Consider the following 8,759-nt stretch of genomic DNA (forward strand, 5'->3'; position numbering starts at 1 on the left):
GCTGGGAGTTTTTTCTTTAATAGCATAAGATTTTATCTTAAAATACAAGAACTTTTCGTGGTTCTTGTCAATTTTTGTTGGTTTTCATCTAATGAACTTATTTCAGTCAGCTAGATCTTTCTTCTTCAAAGCAAAAAGATTTTATCTTCAAATACAAGAACTTTTCGTGGTTTTGATGGTTTTCAGCAAATGAACATATTTCAGCGAGCTGGAAGTTTTTTCCTGAATACAGTAAGATTTTATCTTAAAATACAAGAACTTTTCGTGGTTCTTCTCAATTTTTGTTGGTTTTCATCTGATGAACTTATTTCAGTCAGCTAGATCTTTCTTCTTCAAAGCAAAAAGATTTTATCTTCAAATACAAGAACTTTTCGTGGTTTTGATGGTTTTCAGCAAATGAACAGATTTCAGCGAGCTGGAAGTTTTTTCTTTAATAGCCTAAGATTTTATCTTAAAATACAAGAACTTTTCGTGGTTCTTGTCAATTTTTGTTGGTTTTCATCGAATGAACTTATTTCAGTCATCTGGATCTTTCTTGTTCAAAGAAAAAAGATTTTATCTTCAAATACAAGAACTTTTGGTGGTTTTGTTGGTTTTCAGCAAATGAACATATTTCAGCGAGCTGGAAGTTTTTTCCTTAATAGAGTAAGATTTTATCTTAAAATACAAGAAATTTTCGTGGTTCTTGTCAATTTTAGTTGGTTTTCATCTCATGAACTTATTTCAGTCAGCTAGATCTTTCTTCTTCAAAGCAAAAAGATTTTATCTTCAAATACAAGAACTTTTCGTGGTTTTGTTGGTTTTCAGCAAATGAACATATTTCAGCGAGCTGGAAGTTTTTTCTTTAATAGCCTAAGATTTTATCTTAAAATACAAGAACTTTTCGTGGTTCTTGTCAATTTTTGTTGGTTTTCATCTAATGAACTTATTTCAGTCAGCTAGATCTTTCTTCGTCAAAGCAAAAAGATTTTATCTTCAAATACAAGAACTTTTCATGGTTTTGTTGGTTTTCAGCAAATGAACAGATTTCAGCGAGCTGGAAGTTTTTTCCTTAATAGAGTAAGATTTTATCTTAAAATACAAGAACTTTTCGTGGTTCTTGTCAATTTTTGTTGGTTTTCATCTAATGAAATTATTTCAGTCAGCTGGATCTTTCTTCTTCAAAGCAAAAAGATTTTATCTTCAAATACAAGAACTTTTTGTGGTTTTGTTGGTTTTCAGCAAATGAACATATTTCAGCGAGCCAGAAGTTTTTTCTTTAATAGCGTAAGATATTATCTTAAAATACAAGAAGTTTTCGTGGTTCTTGTCAAATTTTGTTGGTTTTCATCTAATGAACTTATTTCAGTCAGCTGGATCTTTCTTCTTCAAAGCAAAAAGATTTTATCTTCAAATACAAGAACTTTTCGTGGTTTTGTTGGTTTTCAGCAAATGAACATATTTCAGCGAGCCAGAAGTTTTTTCTTTAATAGCGTAAGATATTGTCTTAAAATACAAGAAGTTTTCGTGGTTCTTGTCAAATTTTGTTGGTTTTCATCTAATGAACTTATTTCAGTCAGCTAGATCTTTCTTCTTCAAAGCAAAAAGATTTTATCTTCAAATACAAGAACTTTTCGTGGTTTTGATGGTTTTCAGCAAATGAACATATTTCAGCGAGCTGGAAGTTTTTTCCTCAATAGAGTAAGATTTTATCTTAAAATACAAGAACTTTTCGTGGTTCTTGTCATTTTTTGTTGGTTTTCATCTAATGAACTTATTTCAGTCAGCTAGATCTTTCTTCTTCAAAGCAAAAAGATTTTATCTTCAAATACAAGAACTTTTCGTGGTTTTGATGGTTTTCAGCAAATGAACATATTTCAGCGAGCTGGAAGTTTTTTCCTGAATACAGTAAGATTTTATCTTAAAATACAAGAACTTTTCGTGGTTCTTGTCAATTTTTGTTGGATTTCATCTAATGAACTTATTTCAGTCAGCTAGATCTTTCTTCGTCAAAGCAAAAAGATTTTATCTTCAAATACAAGAACTTTTCATGGTTTTGTTGGTTTTCAGCAAATGAACAGATTTCAGCGAGCTGGAAGTTTTTTCCTTAATAGAGTAAGATTTTATCTTAAAATACAAGAACTTTTCGTGGTTCTTGTCAATTTTTGTTGGTTTTCATCTGATGAACTGATTTCAGTCAGCTGGATCTTTCTTCTTCAAAGCAAAAAGATTTTATCTTCAAATACAAGAACTTTTCGTGGTTTTGATGCTTTTCAGCAAATGAACATATTTCAGCGAGCTGGAAGTTTTTTCTTTAATAGCCTCAGATTTTATCTTAAAATACAAGAACTTTTCGTTGTTCTTGTCAATTTTTGTTGGTTTTCATCTCATGAACTTATTTCAGTCAGCTAGATCTTTCTTCTTCAAAGCAAAAAGATTTTATCTTCAAATACAAGAACTTTTCGTGGTTTTGATGGTTTTCAGCAAATGAACATATTTCAGCGAGCTGGAAGTTTTTTCCTTAATAGAGTAAGATTTTATCTTAAAATACAAGAACTTTTCGTGGTTCTTGTCAATTTTTGTTGGTTTTCATCTGATGAAATTATTTCAGTCAGCTAGATCTTTCTTCTTCAAAGCAAAAAGATTTTATCTTCAAATACAAGAACTTTTCGTGGTTTTGTTGGTTTTCAGCAATTGAACATATTTCAGCGAGCCAGAAGTTTTTTCTTTAATAGCGTAAGATATTATCTTAAAATACAAGAAGTTTTCGTGGTTCTTGTCAAATTTTGTTGGTTTTCATCTAATGAACTTATTTCAGTCAGCTGGATCTTTCTTCTTCAAAGCAAAAAGATTTTATCTTCAAATACAAGAACTTTTTGTGGTTTTGTTGGTTTTCAGCAAATGAACATATTTCAGCGAGCCAGAAGTTTTTTCTTTAATAGCGTAAGATATTATCTTAAAATACAAGAAGTTTTCGTGGTTCTTGTCAAATTTTGTTGGTTTTCATCTAATGAACTTATTTCAGTCAGCTAGATCTTTCTTCTTCAAAGCAAAAAGATTTTATCTTCAAATACAAGAACTTTTCGTGGTTTTGATGGTTTTCAGCAAATGAACATATTTCAGCGAGCTGGAAGTTTTTTCCTTAATAGAGTAAGATTTTATCTTAAAATACAAGAACTTTTCGTGGTTCTTGTCATTTTTTGTTGGTTTTCATCTAATGAACTTATTTCAGTCAGCTAGATCTTTCTTCTTCAAAGCAAAAAGATTTTATCTTCAAATACAAGAACTTTTCGTGGTTTTGATGGTTTTCAGCAAATGAACATATTTCAGCGAGCTGGAAGTTTTTTCCTTAATAGAGTAAGATTTTATCTTAAAATACAAGAACTTTTCGTGGTTCTTGTCAATTTTTGTTGGTTTTCATCTGATGAACTGATTTCAGTCAGCTGGATCTTTCTTCTTCAAAGCAAAAAGATTTTATCTTCAAATACAAGAACTTTTCGTGGTTTTGATGGTTTTCAGCAAATGAACAGATTTCAGCGAGCTGGAAGTTTTTTCTTTAATAGCCTAAGATTTTATCTTAAAATACAAGAACTTTTCGTGGTTCTTGTCAATTTTTGTTGGTTTTCATCTAATGAACTTATTTCAGTCAGCTAGATCTTTCTTCTTCAAAGCAAAAAGATTTTATCTTCAAATACAAGAACTTTTCGTGGTTTTGATGGTTTTCAGCAAATGAACATATTTCAGCGAGCTGGAAGTTTTTTCCTTAATAGAGTAAGATTTTATCTTAAAATACAAGAACTTTTCGTGGTTCTTGTCAATTTTTGTTGGTTTTCATCTGATGAACTGATTTCAGTCAGCTGGATCTTTCTTCTTCAAAGCAAAAAGATTTTATCTTCAAATACAAGAACTTTTCGTGGTTTTGATGGTTTTCAGCAAATGAACAGATTTCAGCGAGCTGGAAGTTTTTTCTTTAATAGCCTAAGATTTTATCTTAAAATACAAGAACTTTTCGTGGTTCTTGTCAATTTTTGTTGGATTTCATCTAATGAACTTATTTCAGTCAGCTAGATCTTTCTTCTTCAAAACAAAAAGATTTTATCTTCAAATACAAGAACTTTTCGTGGTTTTGTTGGTTTTCAGCAAATGAACATATTTCAGCGAGCTGGGAGTTTTTTCTTTAATAGCATAAGATTTTATCTTAAAATACAAGAACTTTTCGTGGTTCTTGTCAATTTTTGTTGGTTTTCATCTAATGAACTTATTTCAGTCAGCTAGATCTTTCTTCTTCAAAGCAAAAAGATTTTATCTTCAAATACAAGAACTTTTCGTGGTTTTGATGGTTTTCAGCAAATGAACATATTTCAGCGAGCTGGAAGTTTTTTCCTGAATACAGTAAGATTTTATCTTAAAATACAAGAACTTTTCGTGGTTCTTCTCAATTTTTGTTGGTTTTCATCTGATGAACTTATTTCAGTCAGCTAGATCTTTCTTCTTCAAAGCAAAAAGATTTTATCTTCAAATACAAGAACTTTTCGTGGTTTTGATGGTTTTCAGCAAATGAACAGATTTCAGCGAGCTGGAAGTTTTTTCTTTAATAGCCTAAGATTTTATCTTAAAATACAAGAACTTTTCGTGGTTCTTGTCAATTTTTGTTGGTTTTCATCGAATGAACTTATTTCAGTCATCTGGATCTTTCTTGTTCAAAGAAAAAAGATTTTATCTTCAAATACAAGAACTTTTGGTGGTTTTGTTGGTTTTCAGCAAATGAACATATTTCAGCGAGCTGGAAGTTTTTTCCTTAATAGAGTAAGATTTTATCTTAAAATACAAGAAATTTTCGTGGTTCTTGTCAATTTTAGTTGGTTTTCAGCTCATGAACTTATTTCAGTCAGCTAGATCTTTCTTCTTCAAAGCAAAAAGATTTTATCTTCAAATACAAGAACTTTTCGTGGTTTTGTTGGTTTTCAGCAAATGAACATATTTCAGCGAGCTGGAAGTTTTTTCTTTAAGAGCCTAAGATTTTATCTTAAAATACAAGAACTTTTCGTGGTTCTTGTCAATTTTTGTTGGTTTTCATCGAATGAACTTATTTCAGTCAGCTCGATCTTTCTTCTTCAAAGCAAAAAGATTTTATCTTCAAATACAAGAACTTTTCGTGGTTTTGATGGTTTTCAGCAAATGAACAGATTTCAGCGAGCTGGAAGTTTTTTCTTTAATAGCCTAAGATTTTATCTTAAAATACAAGAACTTTTCGTGGTTCTTGTCAATTTTTGTTGGTTTTCATCTAATGAACTTATTTCAGTCAGCTAGATCTTTCTTCGTCAAAGCAAAAAGATTTTATCTTCAAATACAAGAACTTTTCATGGTTTTGTTGGTTTTCAGCAAATGAACAGATTTCAGCGAGCTGGAAGTTTTTTCCTTAATAGAGTAAGATTTTATCTTAAAATACAAGAAGTTTTCGTGGTTCTTGTCAAATTTTGTTGGTTTTCATCTAATGAACTTATTTCAGTCAGCTGGATCTTTCTTCTTCAAAGCAAAAAGATTTTATCTTCAAATACAAGAACTTTTCGTGGTTTTGTTGGTTTTCAGCAAATGAACATATTTCAGCGAGCCAGAAGTTTTTTCTTTAATAGCGTAAGATATTGTCTTAAAATACAAGAAGTTTTCGTGGTTCTTGTCAAATTTTGTTGGTTTTCATCTAATGAACTTATTTCAGTCAGCTAGATCTTTCTTCTTCAAAGCAAAAAGATTTTATCTTCAAATACAAGAACTTTTCGTGGTTTTGATGGTTTTCAGCAAATGAACATATTTCAGCGAGCTGGAAGTTTTTTCCTCAATAGAGTAAGATTTTATCTTAAAATACAAGAACTTTTCGTGGTTCTTGTCATTTTTTGTTGGTTTTCATCTAATGAACTTATTTCAGTCAGCTAGATCTTTCTTCTTCAAAGCAAAAAGATTTTATCTTCAAATACAAGAACTTTTCGTGGTTTTGATGGTTTTCAGCAAATGAACATATTTCAGCGAGCTGGAAGTTTTTTCCTGAATACAGTAAGATTTTATCTTAAAATACAAGAACTTTTCGTGGTTCTTGTCAATTTTTGTTGGATTTCATCTAATGAACTTATTTCAGTCAGCTAGATCTTTCTTCGTCAAAGCAAAAAGATTTTATCTTCAAATACAAGAACTTTTCATGGTTTTGTTGGTTTTCAGCAAATGAACAGATTTCAGCGAGCTGGAAGTTTTTTCCTTAATAGAGTAAGATTTTATCTTAAAATACAAGAACTTTTCGTGGTTCTTGTCAATTTTTGTTGGTTTTCATCTGATGAACTGATTTCAGTCAGCTGGATCTTTCTTCTTCAAAGCAAAAAGATTTTATCTTCAAATACAAGAACTTTTCGTGGTTTTGATGGTTTTCAGCAAATGAACATATTTCAGCGAGCTGGAAGTTTTTTCTTTAATAGCCTCAGATTTTATCTTAAAATACAAGAACTTTTCGTTGTTCTTGTCAATTTTTGTTGGTTTTCATCTCATGAACTTATTTCAGTCAGCTAGATCTTTCTTCTTCAAAGCAAAAAGATTTTATCTTCAAATACAAGAACTTTTCGTGGTTTTGATGGTTTTCAGCAAATGAACATATTTCAGCGAGCTGGAAGTTTTTTCCTTAATAGAGTAAGATTTTATCTTAAAATACAAGAACTTTTCGTGGTTCTTGTCAATTTTTGTTGGTTTTCATCTAATGAAATTATTTCAGTCAGCTAGATCTTTCTTCTTCAAAGCAAAAAGATTTTATCTTCAAATACAAGAACTTTTCGTGGTTTTGTTGGTTTTCAGCAATTGAACATATTTCAGCGAGCCAGAAGTTTTTTCTTTAATAGCGTAAGATATTATCTTAAAATACAAGAAGTTTTCGTGGTTCTTGTCAAATTTTGTTGGTTTTCATCTAATGAACTTATTTCAGTCAGCTGGATCTTTCTTCTTCAAAGCAAAAAGATTTTATCTTCAAATACAAGAACTTTTTGTGGTTTTGTTGGTTTTCAGCAAATGAACATATTTCAGCGAGCCAGAAGTTTTTTCTTTAATAGCGTAAGATATTATCTTAAAATACAAGAAGTTTTCGTGGTTCTTGTCAAATTTTGTTGGTTTTCATCTAATGAACTTATTTCAGTCAGCTAGATCTTTCTTCTTCAAAGCAAAAAGATTTTATCTTCAAATACAAGAACTTTTCGTGGTTTTGATGGTTTTCAGCAAATGAACATATTTCAGCGAGCTGGAAGTTTTTTCCTTAATAGAGTAAGATTTTATCTTAAAATACAAGAACTTTTCGTGGTTCTTGTCATTTTTTGTTGGTTTTCATCTAATGAACTTATTTCAGTCAGCTAGATCTTTCTTCTTCAAAGCAAAAAGATTTTATCTTCAAATACAAGAACTTTTCGTGGTTTTGATGGTTTTCAGCAAATGAACATATTTCAGCGAGCTGGAAGTTTTTTCCTTAATAGAGTAAGATTTTATCTTAAAATACAAGAACTTTTCGTGGTTCTTGTCAATTTTTGTTGGTTTTCATCTGATGAACTGATTTCAGTCAGCTGGATCTTTCTTCTTCAAAGCAAAAAGATTTTATCTTCAAATACAAGAACTTTTCGTGGTTTTGATGGTTTTCAGCAAATGAACAGATTTCAGCGAGCTGGAAGTTTTTTCTTTAATAGCCTAAGATTTTATCTTAAAATACAAGAACTTTTCGTGGTTCTTGTCAATTTTTGTTGGATTTCATCTAATGAACTTATTTCAGTCAGCTAGATCTTTCTTCTTCAAAACAAAAAGATTTTATCTTCAAATACAAGAACTTTTCGTGGTTTTGATGGTTTTCAGCAAATGAACATATTTCAGCGAGCTGGAAGTTTTTTCCTGAATAGAGTAAGATTTTATCTTAAAATACAAGAACTTTTCGTGGTTCTTGTCAATTTTTGTTGGTTTTCATCTAATGAACTTATTTCAGTCAGCTGGATCTTTCTTCTTCAAAGCAAAAAGATTTTATCTTCAAATACAAGAACTTTTCGTGGTTTTGATGGTTTTCAGCAAATGAACAGATTTCAGCGAGCTGGAAGTTTTTTCTTTAATAGCCTAAGATTTTATCTTAAAATACAAGAACTTTTCGTGGTTCTTGTCAATTTTTGTTGGTTTTCATCTAATGAACTTATTTCAGTCAGCTGGATCTTTCTTCTTCAAAGCAAAAAGATTTTATCTTCAAATACAAGAACGTTTCGTGGTTTTGATGGTTTTCAGCAAATGAACATATTTCAGCGAGCTGGAAGTTTTTTCCTTAATAGAGTAAGATTTTATCTTAAAATACAAGAACTTTTCGTGGTTCTTGTCAATTTTTGTTGGTTTTCATCTAATGAACTTATTTCAGTCAGCTAGATCTTTCTTCTTCAAAGCAAAAAGATTTTATCTTCAAATACAAGAACTTTTCGTGGTTTTGATGGTTTTCAGCAAATGAACAGATTTCAGCGAGCTGGAAGTTTTTTCTTTAATAGCCTAAGATTTTATCTTAAAATACAAGAACTTTTCGTGGTTCTTGTCAATTTTTGTTGGTTTTCATCTAATGAACTTATTTCAGTCAGCGAGATCTTTCTTCGTCAAAGCAAAAAGATTTTATCTTCAAATACAAGAACTTTTGGTGGTGTTGTTGGTTTTCAGCAAATGAACATATTTCAGCGAGCTGGAAGTTTTTTCCTTAATAGAGTAAGATTTTATCTTAAAATACAAGAACTTTTCGTGGTTCT

This window comes from Heptranchias perlo, unplaced genomic scaffold, assembly GCF_035084215.1.
Source record: "Heptranchias perlo isolate sHepPer1 unplaced genomic scaffold, sHepPer1.hap1 HAP1_SCAFFOLD_66, whole genome shotgun sequence".
Taxonomy (NCBI): Eukaryota; Metazoa; Chordata; class Chondrichthyes; order Hexanchiformes; family Hexanchidae; genus Heptranchias; species Heptranchias perlo.